The following is a 13,681-nucleotide window of genomic DNA, read 5'->3' as shown; positions in this document are numbered from 1 at the left end:
GGGGGTGCCAAAGTCCAATACAGTTGCATGGTGGCATCCAAAAATAAAAAGACAAATTAAAGGTTTATTTTAAATCCCCTTTGGCGCCGCCAAAGGCAATTACAGGGGCATAGAGGCATCATAAGGGAAAGAAACATTTGGAAAGCTTACTTTAATGCCACTTTGGGGATGCCAAAGTGCAAGAGAATTGCATGGACGCATCGAAAAATTTAGAGGAAAATTGAAGGATTAATCTAACTCCCCTTTGGCGTCTTCAAAGGCCTTTACAGGGGAATAGTGGCATCTGAAGGGAAAGAGACAAATTAAAAGTTTACTTAACAGACCGTTTAGGGGTGCCAAAGTCCAATACCTTTGCATGGTGGCATCCAAAAATAAAAATACAAATTAAAGATTTAATTTAAATCCCCTTTGGCGCCGCCAAAGGCAATTACAGGGGCATACAGGCATCAAAAGGGAAAGAAACATTTCGAAAGCTTACTTTAATACCACTTTGGGGATGCCAAAGGGCAAGAGAATTGCGTGGAGACATCCAAAAATTTAGAGGAAAATTGAAGGATTAATCTAAATCCCCTTTGGCGTCTTCAAAGGCCTTTACAGGGGAATAGTGGCATCTAAAGGGAAAGACCCTACTTAAAAGTTTACTTAAAATACCCTTTGGGGGTGCCAAAGTCCAATACAGTTGCATGGTCGCATCCAAAAATAAAAAGACAAATTAAAGGTTTATTTTAAATCCCCTTTGGCGCCGCCAAAGGCAATTACAGGGGCATAGAGGCATCAAAAGGGAAAGAAACATTTGGAAAGCTTACTTTAATGCCACTTTGGGGATGCCAAAGGGCAAGAGAATTGCATGGACGCATCGAAAAATTTAGAGGAAAATTGAAGGATTAATCTAACTCCCCTTTGGCGTCTTCAAAGGCCTTTACAGGGGAATAGTGGCATCTGAAGGGAAAGACCCAAATTAAAAGTTTACTTAAAAGACCGTTTGGGGTGCCAAAGTCCAATACAGTTGCATGGTCGCATCCAAAAATAAAAAGACAAATCAAAGCTTTAGTTTAAATCCCCTTTGGCGCCGCCAAAGGCAATTACAGGGGCATTGAGGCATCAAAAGGGAAATAAACATTTGCAAAGCTTACCTTAATGCCACTTTGGGGATGCCAAAGTGCAAGGGAATTGCGTGGAGGCATCCAAAATCTTAGAGGAAAATTGAAGGATTAATCTAAATCCCCTTTGGCGTCTTCAAAGTCCTTTACAGGGGAGTAGTGGCATCTGAAGGGAAAGAGGTAAATTAAAATTTTATATAAAAGACCGTTTAGTGGTGCCAAAGTCCAATACAGCTGCTCGGTGGCATCCAAAAGTAAAAAGACAAATGAAAGGTTTACTTTAAATCCCCTTTGGAGCCGCCAAAGGCAATTACAGGGGCATAGAGGCATCAAAAGGGAAAGAAACATTTGCAAAGCTTACTTTAATGCCACTTTGGGGATGCCAAAGGTCAAGAGAATTGCGGTGAGGCATCCAAATATTTTGAGGAAAATTGAAGGATTAATCTAAATCCCCTTTGGCGTCTTCAAAGGCCTTTACAGGGGAATAGTGGCATCTAAAGGGAAAGACCCTACTTAAAAGTTTACTTAAAATACCCTTTGGGGGTGCCAAAGTCCAATACAGTTGCATGGTCGCATCCAAAAATAAAAAGACAAATTAAAGGTTTATTTTAAATCCCCTTTGGCGCCGCCAAAGGCAATTACAGGGGCATAGAGGCATCAAAAGGGAAAGAAACATTTGGAAAGCTTACTTTAATGCCACTTTGGGGATGCCAAAGGGCAAGAGAATTGCATGGACGCATCGAAAAATTTAGAGGAAAATTGAAGGATTAATCTAACTCCCCTTTGGCGTCTTCAAAGGCCTTTACAGGGGAATAGTGGCATCTGAAGGGAAAGAGACAAATTAAAAGTTTACTTAACAGACCATTTAGGGGTGCCAAAGTCCAATACCTTTGCATGGTGGCATCCAAAAATAAAAATACAAATTAAAGATTTAATTTAAATCCCCTTTGGCGCCGCCAAAGGCAATTACAGGGGCATAGAGGCATCGAAAGGGAAAGAAACATTTCGAAAGCTTACTGTAATACCACTTTGGGGATGCCAAAGGGCAAGAGAATTGCGTGGAGACATCCAAAAATTTAGAGGAAAATTGAAGAATTAATCTAAATCCCCTTTGGCGTCTTCAAAGGCCTTTACAGGGGAATAGTGGCATCTAAAGGGAAAGACCCTACTTAAAAGTTTACTTAAAATACCCTTTGGGGGTGCCAAAGTCCAATACAGTTGCATGGTCGCATCCAAAAATAAAAAGACAAATTAAAGGTTTATTTTAAATCCCCTTTGGCGCCGCCAAAGGCAATTACAGGGGCATAGAGGCATCAAAAGGGAAAGAAACATTTGGAAAGCTTACTTTAATGCCACTTTGGGGATGCCAAAGGGCAAGAGAATTGCATGGACGAATCGAAAAATTTAGAGGAAAATTGAAGGATTAATCTAACTCCCCTCTGGCGTCTTCAAAGGCCTTTACAGGGGAATAGTGGCATCTGAAGGGAAAGAGACAAATTAAAAGTTTACTTAACAGACCATTTAGGGGTGCCAAAGTCCAATACCTTTGCATGGTGGCATCCAAAAATAAAAATACAAATTAAAGATTTAATTTAAATCCCCTTTGGCGCCGCCAAAGGCAATTACAGGGGCATACAGGCATCAAAAGGGAAAGAAACATTTCGAAAGCTTACTTTAATACCACTTTGGGGATGCCAAAGGGCAAGAGAATTGCGTGGAGACATCCAAAAATTTAGAGGAAAATTGAAGGATTAATCTAAATCCCCTTTGGCGTCTTCAAAGGCCTTTACAGGGGAATAGTGGCATCTAAAGGGAAAGACCCTACTTAAAAGTTTACTTAAAATACCCTTTGGGGGTGCCAAAGTCCAATACAGTTGCATGGTCGCATCCAAAAATAAAAAGACAAATTAAAGGTTTATTTCAAATCCCCTTTGGCGCCGCCAAAGGCAATTACAGGGGCATAGACGCATCAAAAGGGAAAGAAACATTTGGAAAGATTACTTTAATGCCACTTTGGGGATGCCAAAGGGCAAGAGAATTGCATGGACGCATCGAAAAATTTAGAGGAAAATTGAAGGATTAATCTAAATCCCCTTTGGCGTCTTCAAAGGCCTTTACAGGGGAATAGTGGCATCTAAAGGGAAAGACCCTACTTAAAAATTAACTTAAAATACCCTTTGGGGGTGCCTAAGTCCAATACAGTTGCATGGTCGCATCCAAAAATAAAAAGACAAATTAAAGGTTTATTTTAAATCCCCTTTGGCGCCGCCAAAGGCAATTACAGGGGCATAGAGGCATCAAAAGGGAAAGAAACATTTGGAAAGCTTACTTTAATGCCACTTTGGGGATGCCAAAGGGCAAGAGAATTGCATGGACGCATCGAAAAATTTAGAGGAAAATTGAAGGATTAATCTAACTCCCCTCTGGCGTCTTCAAAGGCCTTTACAGGGGAATAGTGGCATCTGAAGGGAAAGAGACAAATTAAAAGTTTACTTAACAGACCATTTAGGGGTGCCAAAGTCCAATACCTTTGCATGGTGGCATCCAAAAATAAAAATACAAATTAAAGATTTAATTTAAATCCCCTTTGGCGCCGCCAAAGGCAATTACAGGGGCATACAGGCATCAAAAGGGAAAGAAACATTTCGAAAGCTTACTTTAATACCACTTTGGGGATGCCAAAGGGCAAGAGAATTGCGTGGAGACATCCAAAAATTTAGAGGAAAATTGAAGGATTAATCTAAATCCCCTTTGGCGTCTTCAAAGGCCTTTACAGGGGAATAGTGGCATCTAAAGGGAAAGACCCTACTTAAAAGTTTACTTAAAATACCCTTTGGGGGTGCCAAAGTCCAATACAGTTACTAAATACTATGATGTGGTGCCAGGTTTGTGACATACTGTTATCAGTCACACAGGTGATACTACATATTACGTGAGGTTGCTGATTAATCTAAACCAGCAGATAGATAAATCACCGCCGGTATGAAGTAGGGTGTCGTAGTTACCATGTAGTATATCATTTTACACCAGGAATTTGACACTTTGCAGGAGATAATGATTACTGCAATATGCATTACTGTGCAGAATATTACATTCACATGCTCAATTTACGTATCCCATCTACTGTACTACATACGGAAGGATATATCGTTGCCATTAGATAGGTGAGGACACCCACAGGCAGGTACATCAGGGCTACCACCATCTCACAGGAAAATGTTGACTGTTCCATTATTCCACGTCTAGTACGTCATTTTCTTTCGTACAAAAAACGCGCGATAGTTTATTTTGCTGTGTGTACCTCAACGTGATCCAGTAGACAAGGTACCGCTCCCTGGCCATCAGACCTTTGCCTACCTCAACTCGATCCAGTAGACGAGCTGCCACACCATGGCCAGCCTACCCTAGCCTACATCAACGCGATACAAAAGACGAGCTGCCACTCACTGGCCAGCCGACCATAGCCTACCTCAATATATTCCAGTAGACGAGCTGCCACTCCCTGGCCAGCCGACCCAAACCTACCTCACCGAGATCCAGTAGACAAGCTGCCGCTCCCTGGCCAGCCGACCCTAGCCTACCTCACCGCGATCAAGTAGACAAGCTGCCGCTCCCTGGCCAGCCGACCCTTGCCTATCTGAACGCGATCCAGTAGACGAGCTGCCACTCCCTGGCCAGCCGACCCTAGCCTACCTCACCGCGATCCAGTAGACAAGCTGCCGCTCCCTGGCCAGCCGAGCCTTGCCTACCTCATCGCGATCCAGTAGACGAGCTGCCACTCCCTGGCCAGCCGACCCTTGCCTACCTCACCGCGATCCTATAGACAAACTGCCGCTCCCTGGCCAGCCGACCTTAGCCTACTTCACCGAGATCCAGTAGACAAGCTGCCGCTCCCTGGCCAGCCGACCCTAGCCTACCTCACCGCGATCCAGTAGACAAGCTACCGCTCCATGGCCAGCCGACCTTAGCCTACCTCACCGAGATCCAATAGACAAGCTGCCGGTCCCTTGCCAGCCGACCCTTGCCTACCTAACCGCGATCCAGTAGACAAGCTGCCACTCCCTGGCCAGCCGACAAGCTCCCGCTCCCTGGCCAGCCGATCCTAGCCTACCTCACCGCGATCCAGTAGACAAGCTGCCGCTCCCTGGCCAGCCGACCCTTGCCTACCTGAACGCGATCTAGTAGACAAGCTGCCGCTCCCTGGTCAGCTGACCATAGCCTACCTCAACGCGATCCAGTGGACGAGCTGCCACTCCCTGGCCAGCCGACCCTAGCCTACCTTAACGCAATCCAGTAGAGAAGCTACCGCTCCCTGGCCAGCAGACCTTTGCCTACATCAACTCGATCCAGTAGACGAGCTGCCACACCCTGGCCAGCCGACAATAGCCTACCTGAACGCCATCCAATAGACGAGCTGCCACTCCCTGTCCAGCCGAACCTAGACTACCTCATCGTGATCCAGTATAGAAGCTGCCACTCCCTGGCCAGCCGACCCTTGCCTAACTCATCGCGATCCAGTAGACGAGCTGCCAATCCCTGGCCAGCCGACCCTTGCCTACCTCAGCGCGATCCAGTAGACGAGCTACCACTGCCTAGCCAGCCGACCTTAGCCTACCTCAACGCGATCCAGTAGACGAAGTGCCACTCCATGGCCAGCAGAACCTTGCCTACCTCACCGCGATACAGTAGACGAGCTGCCACTCCCTGTCCAGCAGACCATAGCTTACCTCACCGCGATCCAGTAGACAAGCTACCGCTCCCTTGCCAGCCGACCCTTGCCTACCTCACCGCGATCCAGTAGACGAGCTGCCACTCCCTGGCCAGCCGACCCTAGCCTACCTCAATGCCATCCAGTAGATAAGCTGCGCCTCCCTGGCCAGACGACCCTAGCCTACCTCACCGCGATCCAGTAGACAAGCCGCCGCTCCCTGGCCAGCCGACCCTAGCCTACCTCACCGCCATCCAGTAAACAAGCTGCCGCTCCCCGGCCAGCCGACTCTTGCCTACCTCACCGCGATTCAGTAGAGAAGCTGCCGCTCCCTGGCCAGCCGACCCTAGCCTACCTCACCGCGATCAAGTAGACAAGCTGCCGCTCCCTGGCCAGCCGACCCTAGCCTTCCTCAAAGCGATCCAGTAGACGAGCTGCCAGTCCCTGGCCAGCCGACCCTAGCCTACCTATACGCAATCCAGTAGACAAGCTGCTGCTCCCTGGCTAGCCGACCTTAGCCTATCTCAATGCGATCCAGTAGACTAGCTGCCACTCCCCGGCCAGCCGACGCTAGCCTACCTCACCATAACTCAGTAAAGTAGCCACAACTCTCATCGCCCATTTCTGAGCCACCTCACCGTGATCCAGTATACTAGCCACCGCTTCGCGGGTGACCGAAGCTACCCTACATCACCATGATCCAGTACAGAAGCCACTACTCACCCACTTATTCTAGCCTACCTCACTGTGACCGAGTGCAGCAGCTCCCCGCAAAGCCGACCACAGCCTATGAAAATCTTACCTAACATTCCCAGAAGTACATGATCATAATGGAAATGTACCGTTATTTTTGTGGTCTACTGCTATGGTAACGCATGAAGTGGCCACGTATAAGGGATATTTGGCAGTGGGGCGAACTCTTACAGCAGATTTCTATTTTCTTTCCCTGGAAACATGAAGCTTCAAAAGGACCCGGTGGTCTGTTACTGTTTGTATGTTGGACATCCAAAAGAAAAAAAAAGTTTTTCAAATGAGCTAAACCGCCAATTTGCCAAAACAATGTTAACTGTAATAATGTGAATGGCGGGTTACACATTCCGGGATGAATAATCATAAGCTGTCATATGAGCGAATAGTAATATACTTCGAAGTGTCTGTCTACAGAGTTCATAGGTTTTCTACATTTTCTAGCTGTGCTAATTATACTAAGTACACGTAACTCTAGTTCACCACTCACTCTACATTGGTTACAACCATTAATCTCCAAATGTTACTCATACCTGGCTAGAAATAAGACCTTTGTTTATGCAAACATCATTCAACGCAGCTACCGAGCAGGCGACCTGACACCTGTGGCCACATATTCTCACCTTTCCACCACCACAAGACTTGTGTCAACAAATTGGGTTTTACCCCGAGTATCTCAGTGACCAGTACCTTACCTCTTCTCTAGTCTCCTGAAGTCTCTTCCACCACTACACTTCCCGGAACCCTCAACGCGATATTGTCACTCACCACAACAACCCAGGAAATGAACGTATGAACCAGAAACATAGTAATCTTCGGTTTCGGAATGACCGCGCTCCTCCGCCATGTCGAAGCAGAAGCGGGGCTTTATTGTATGGCAAGGCGTTGTCTCAATCCAATGAAATGACTTGCATGGCCTTTTATCGTTTTGTAACATTCATTTTTGACTATACACTTAGTAATATTCCATGTATTCGTGCTACATGCGTGTGTTACTAAACGTTTATGTAGGAAAATTTCTTGTGCTCTATAATAAAGTATATATTTTGAATGTCAGTCCGTCCAAGTCAGAGTCAATGTAACAATTCGGATTCAGACGTCGTCCACGTTTATAATATATTCCGACTCTTCTGACGTCAGTCAATTTCTAAACAATGTTTTACTTGTTTGTCTTTTTACGGTAAACCACGACTGAGACAAAATTTGTCCTCGACGATGGAAATATATATTTATCGCGATTATAGACAGTACATCTCCGAGGACGGCCATGGCCAGGACTACCAACCTATATCACCATTTACCACACTCACCATAGAAAATGGAATTTCGCCGATGGTTTCCAATGACCCCATATGTATTTATAGTACTTCCCTAACGTGTAATAATAAGTGGACACAGCATCAACAGAAGTGTGTCAACAGACTAGACTAAAACATGAGCAATATGCTCGTCCTGCTTTTAATGTGGCATTTCCCAAAACAACCTTTGTCGACGGGAATTTCCAAGACACGTATGCGAACTGTTGTGGTCGATTTATTTTTCATACGATGTCTGAGGCAGCAGGGGCACCTGAATGCCCTAATCAAGGCATCTTGTTAACGAATATATATATATATATTGTTACGAATTCAACACTTATTCAGGCAAGGTCGCCAGTAACATATGTTACAAATACTACTGTTCCTTGTCTTGCAAGGACGTTATAGATTTGTCAAGTTGCACAACTCAGGATAACGCAATAATAGTTATGGGATTGAATTAAAGACCAGCATTACACTAAATCTACTTATAATGAAAGAATTCAAGTGTACAAAGATAGGCACATATTAAACATGAGATAACATTTGTACATGACTTAACATTCCAGATAAGATTTCAAGCCAGGAGTTCTCTTTCCTCTAAGGCAGTTCTTCGATAACATTACACTAATAATTATACCGGGCTTATAGCACAGCAGGGCTTACAGGCTTACAATACAGCAGGACTTACATGCTTACAACACAGCAGGACTTACAGCAGGGGTGGACCACTTACCTCGCTGGGCTAGAAAGAGAGCGCGACTCAGCGGGTGTCATGGGTATATAAGCGTTCCCTGCTAGCTATACAACCTTACATTTTGATTGGCTATGAGCTTCAGTTACATTCTGATTGGTTGGAGGAACAGTTACACAAACTGCGTAGATCACCCTCCCTCTGGTAAGCCTGCAGCGACATGTCCAGTACGGTGGCGAAATATTCCGCAGCTGATGACAACTTACTCCCCCCCCCCCCTCCTCGGAGAAGGGTCGGGGTGCTCAAGGACAAATGACCATCTGGTTTCAAAATAAAATTAAAATTAAAGTATTACGCCTAATGCTTGGTGTGAACTGACGCTCGGAGGACGTCTCAGAGGGAGGCCTTAATCCTCGTCCTGATAAGAAATATCAATACCATATGGACACACACACGTTATATACGCGAACATGTGAGCACAAGCATACGTGTTCCGTAACACCCCCCTCCTTAAAGGAGAAAATTCCTGGAAGAGGAATTTTCTTAAGAGCGGGATAAACAATCAGCTAACACAATCTGTTAACACATAAGATGTGCTGAAAATAATGTAACGTAAAAATTGTACATAACAAGGCCCATCTATTTAATATTGACTCCGTTCCCATAACTTGTGAACATTTTGAAAGGTTTGGTAGTCAGTACACTCTGATTGGCTGAAGAACACAAATATACAGTGTTATAATACAAATAGGAAAACAAAGGTTACTTCTATGATTGCTTGAATAACACATAAACAAAGTGCTACAATACAAATAGCAAAACAAAAGTTCCCTCTTCTTGGTGGGGGCTATATGTTTAGGCTCAACCTTCTTTCTTGTCCTCCTGCATGGGGACCTTACCAGCCTTTACAACACTGGCGCCATTCACAGTTAATCTGGTTGGAGCCTGCAAAATAAAACAGTCAAAAAAAAGTAGTGTTCCCAACTGATGAGAGAGGCTGTCTAACACTGCTCATTTCAAACATATCTAACATTTATCAACAGATTTATGAGAGGGGGTTGTAACTGCGAGAAAAGTTTCTAATACACTCTGTAATACCCAACTGTACCCACAAACGTCTCGGTTCTCTCCGAGATCGGGGGGAACTCATTACGGGCTAATACTTGGACCTTTACGGTCGGTGGAAGGCGGGGACTGACAAACCTCTGGCAAAACTCTGGGTACGTCGACAGGAGGGCAAACCTTTCTACCCGTCACTTCCCAGGCAGGTGCTAAAGCGTCTCCGTCTCCCCGGGTCTCCGAGGCCTTCACAGCTACGTCGTCAACTTCGTCACACACGGCTACGCTGGACGTTGGATGATGCAGACTGATACCGTCGGTTCATAGGGACCCTGAAAACGGGCAGCCAAGGGTTGACCTGGCTGCTGTAGAAGCCACACCTCGTCGCCTGTCTCTACACTTCTAAATCGAGACCGTCTGTCACGCCACCTCGTCCTTCATCCACGACTCTCTTGAATGGGCTCGAGACAAATCCTCAATTCCTCTATCACAACGGAGGCTACACCAGGAGAGAGGGTATCACACAGCTCCCTCTCGCTGGTCTCACTCTCAAGAAGAGTGTAACAGTGGTCAGAGGAGGTCATTAGCAATGGGCTCACAATGTCAATTAACTCGGTCAAACCGACCTTTTAAATGGGGGAGTAGGAACTCGCCTGTCTCTACGCTTCTGAATCGAGACAGTCTGAGTAGGCTTCCCTTCGCCTTCCCCATTACATGACACTGAACACCACTTCCTCAGGTCTCAACCCTCAGGGAGAGTCTTCACTCCCTGCGTTTCAACGGCTATGTCCTCAGGCACATGGCCTGCCGTGCCAGTTGTCATGGACCTGGCACCATCGTGGTTGTAGACAATATCTGGTACCTCTTCGTCAAGCTGCACCGCCTCCGTGGACTTTACCGGGCCCGTAGGCAACACCGGCATTGGGTTCATCTTCCCACCCGCTAGGTCACTGCCTAACACGAAGTCCACGTCTAAGACAGGAACTTATCTACAATCCCTACAAGATCATGGCCCGTGAAGAAATCTATTTCTGCCCTCACATTGACTAGTGGAGCTTCCTTGGGACCAGACAGTCTGTCTAGCAAGACTCGGTCTCCAGACTCTTCTCGCGGCACCAAGTCATCCACCATTAGGGACTGTAGCGAACCAGAATCCCGTAATACAGTTACTTTTCGTCGTACACCACATCTACTAACATAGCCCTCAGACAGGAACGCATTGTAGTTCCCACAGAACGGATCCTTAACTACTCTCTCGCAACCCCTCTTTTTCCTAAGAGCAGGGACAGCCTCACCTACTTTACTAAGTGGCCCTAAAGTTGAGACGAGATTCACCGGTCTACTCACGGTAGAATCTCTAAATTCCTCCTCTCGAGCCCAGCAATCCCTCACCTGGTGCCCAGCCTTGCCACAATAAAAACAACTCTTAACTCTGTTGGAGTATTTCCCCTTACTTTCATGAGTTACCGGCAAGGTAGCAGATTCAGGTGGGATTACATAATCAGTGGTCCTCCCTCTGCTGTCGTAGCCCTTTAAATGCCTGCCCGCGTCAAGTTCACTGAACTTCGGTACGAGATGTAAGTTACCCAACTGGGACGACACTGGTCCTGATGGTGAAGCGTTAAGTCTAAGTTTAATGATCGAACGGTATTGTCACCACTGATCAACGACATGATTAATGAATCAAGGAAAGAGATTCCGTTAAGGCAAGAAATATCCTGGCAAGGTCGCCAATTTATATGTTACGAATTCAACACTTATTCAGGCAAGGTCGCCAGTAACATATGTTACAAATACTACTGTTCCTTGTCTTGCAAGGACGTTATAGATTTGTCAAGTTGCACAACTCAGGATAACGCAATAATAGTTATGGGATTGAATTAAAGACCAGCATTACACTAAATCTACTTATAATGAAAGAATTCAAGTGTACAAAGATAGGCACATATTAAACATGAGATAACATTTGTACATGACTTAACATTCCAGATAAGATTTCAAGCCAGGAGTTCTCTTTCCTCTAAGGCAGTTCTTCGATAACATTACACTAATAATTATACCGGGCTTATAGCACAGCAGGGCTTACAGGCTTACAATACAGCAGGACTTACATGCTTACAACACAGCAGGACTTACAGCAGGGGTGGACCACTTACCTCGCTGGGCTAGAAAGAGAGCGCGACTCAGCGGGTGTCATGGGTATATAAGCGTTCCCTGCTAGCTATACAACCTTACATTTTGATTGGCTATGAGCTTCAGTTACATTCTGATTGGTTGGAGGAACAGTTACACAAACTGCGTAGATCACCCTCCCTCTGGTAAGCCTGCAGCGACATGTCCAGTACGGTGGCGAAATATTCCGCAGCTGATGACAACTTACTCCCCCCCCCCCCCCCCCTCCTCGGAGAAGGGTCGGGGTGCTCAAGGACAAATGACCATCTGGTTTCAAAATAAAATTAAAATTAAAGTATTACGCCTAATGCTTGGTGTGAACTGACGCTCGGAGGACGTCTCAGAGGGAGGCCTTAATCCTCGTCCTGATAAGAAATATCAATACCATATGGACACACACACGTTATATACGCGAACATGTGAGCACAAGCATACGTGTTCCGTAACAATATATATATATATATATATATATATATATATATATATATATATATATATATATATATATATATATATATATATATATATATATATACGTATGTCTTGACGTACACACAACAATAAAACTATCGCGCAGAGGGGGTCTGAAGACATCTGTAATGATCACTGACCTACCTGTTGTACCATGCCGGTAGGGTTGGTATACGTGCCTGGAAGCCACAGTTTTCCAGAGTCCTATGCTAGACCCATGTAAGTTACTTGCCACAAGAGCGGCATTATATAATCAACAATAAAATTACATCATACAAGGCAGTACGAACCCCTACTTTTGAATTGGTGTGTGCAATATAGCTGTGAGACACACACAGCTATATGCGGCAAACCCCGCTTGTGGTAGCTGCAGCATACCTCAATGTGATGCGAGGTAAACACAATAGCTTCATATTGTATAGGTGTAATTTGGGAAGAATATTTTATACTATTGATATTGTATTATTCTATGGCACATCTGGGTTCGTGGCAGTCCATAAAGGTTATCTTACACCGCCATTTCGTGTCCATCCAGGAAATGTAATGAGACATGCGATATATTTTTGAAACAATGAAACAGCGAGGGTATAGTTCAATGCGAGCCAATGTGGAAAGGTTGTTTTTGTGGTATATCTAATTTTACCATGGAGACATCACAAGAGACACGTGAAGCTATTCTACAGCTTCATAATGAGGGCTACAGCGACTCTGAAATTAGGAAACGTCTTGGTATTCACCGGTCAACAAATTAAATTAAAGACAAATTAAAGCTTTAGTTTAAATCCCCTTTCGCGCCACCAAAGGCAATTACAGGGGCATAGAGGCACCAAAAGGGAAAGAAACATTTGCAAAGCTTACCTTAATGCCACTTTGGGGATTCCAAAGTGCAAGGGAATTGCGTGGAAGCGTCCAAAATCTTAGAGGAAAATTGAAGGATTAATCTAAATCCCCTTTGGCGTCTTCAAAGGCCTTTACAGGGGAGTAGTGGCATCTAAAGGGAAAGAGATAAATTAAAATTTTATATAAAAGACCGTTTAGGGGGTGCAAAAGTCCAATACAGCTGCACGGTGGCATCCAAAAGTAAAAAGACAGATGAAAGGTTTGATTTAAATCCCCTTTGGAGCCGCCAAAGGCAATTACAGGGGCATAGAGGCATCAAAAGGGAAAGAAACATTTGCAAAGCTTACTTTAATGCCACTTTGAGGATGCCAAAGGTCAAGAGAATTGCGGTGAGGCATCCAAAAATTTAGAGAAAAATTGATGGATTAATCTAAATCCCCTTTGACGTCTTCAAAGGCCTTTACAGGGGAATAGTGGTATCTAAAGGGAAAGACCCTAATAAAAAGTTTACTTAAAATACCCTTTGGGGGTGCCAAAGTCCAATACATTGCATGGTGGCATCCCAAAAATAAAAACACAAATTAAAGGTTAT

This window comes from Panulirus ornatus, chromosome 73 (assembly GCF_036320965.1).
Source record: "Panulirus ornatus isolate Po-2019 chromosome 73, ASM3632096v1, whole genome shotgun sequence".
Taxonomy (NCBI): domain Eukaryota; kingdom Metazoa; phylum Arthropoda; class Malacostraca; order Decapoda; family Palinuridae; genus Panulirus; species Panulirus ornatus.
The sequence above is the reverse complement of the archived record's forward strand: the minus strand, read 5'-3'. Positions refer to the sequence as shown.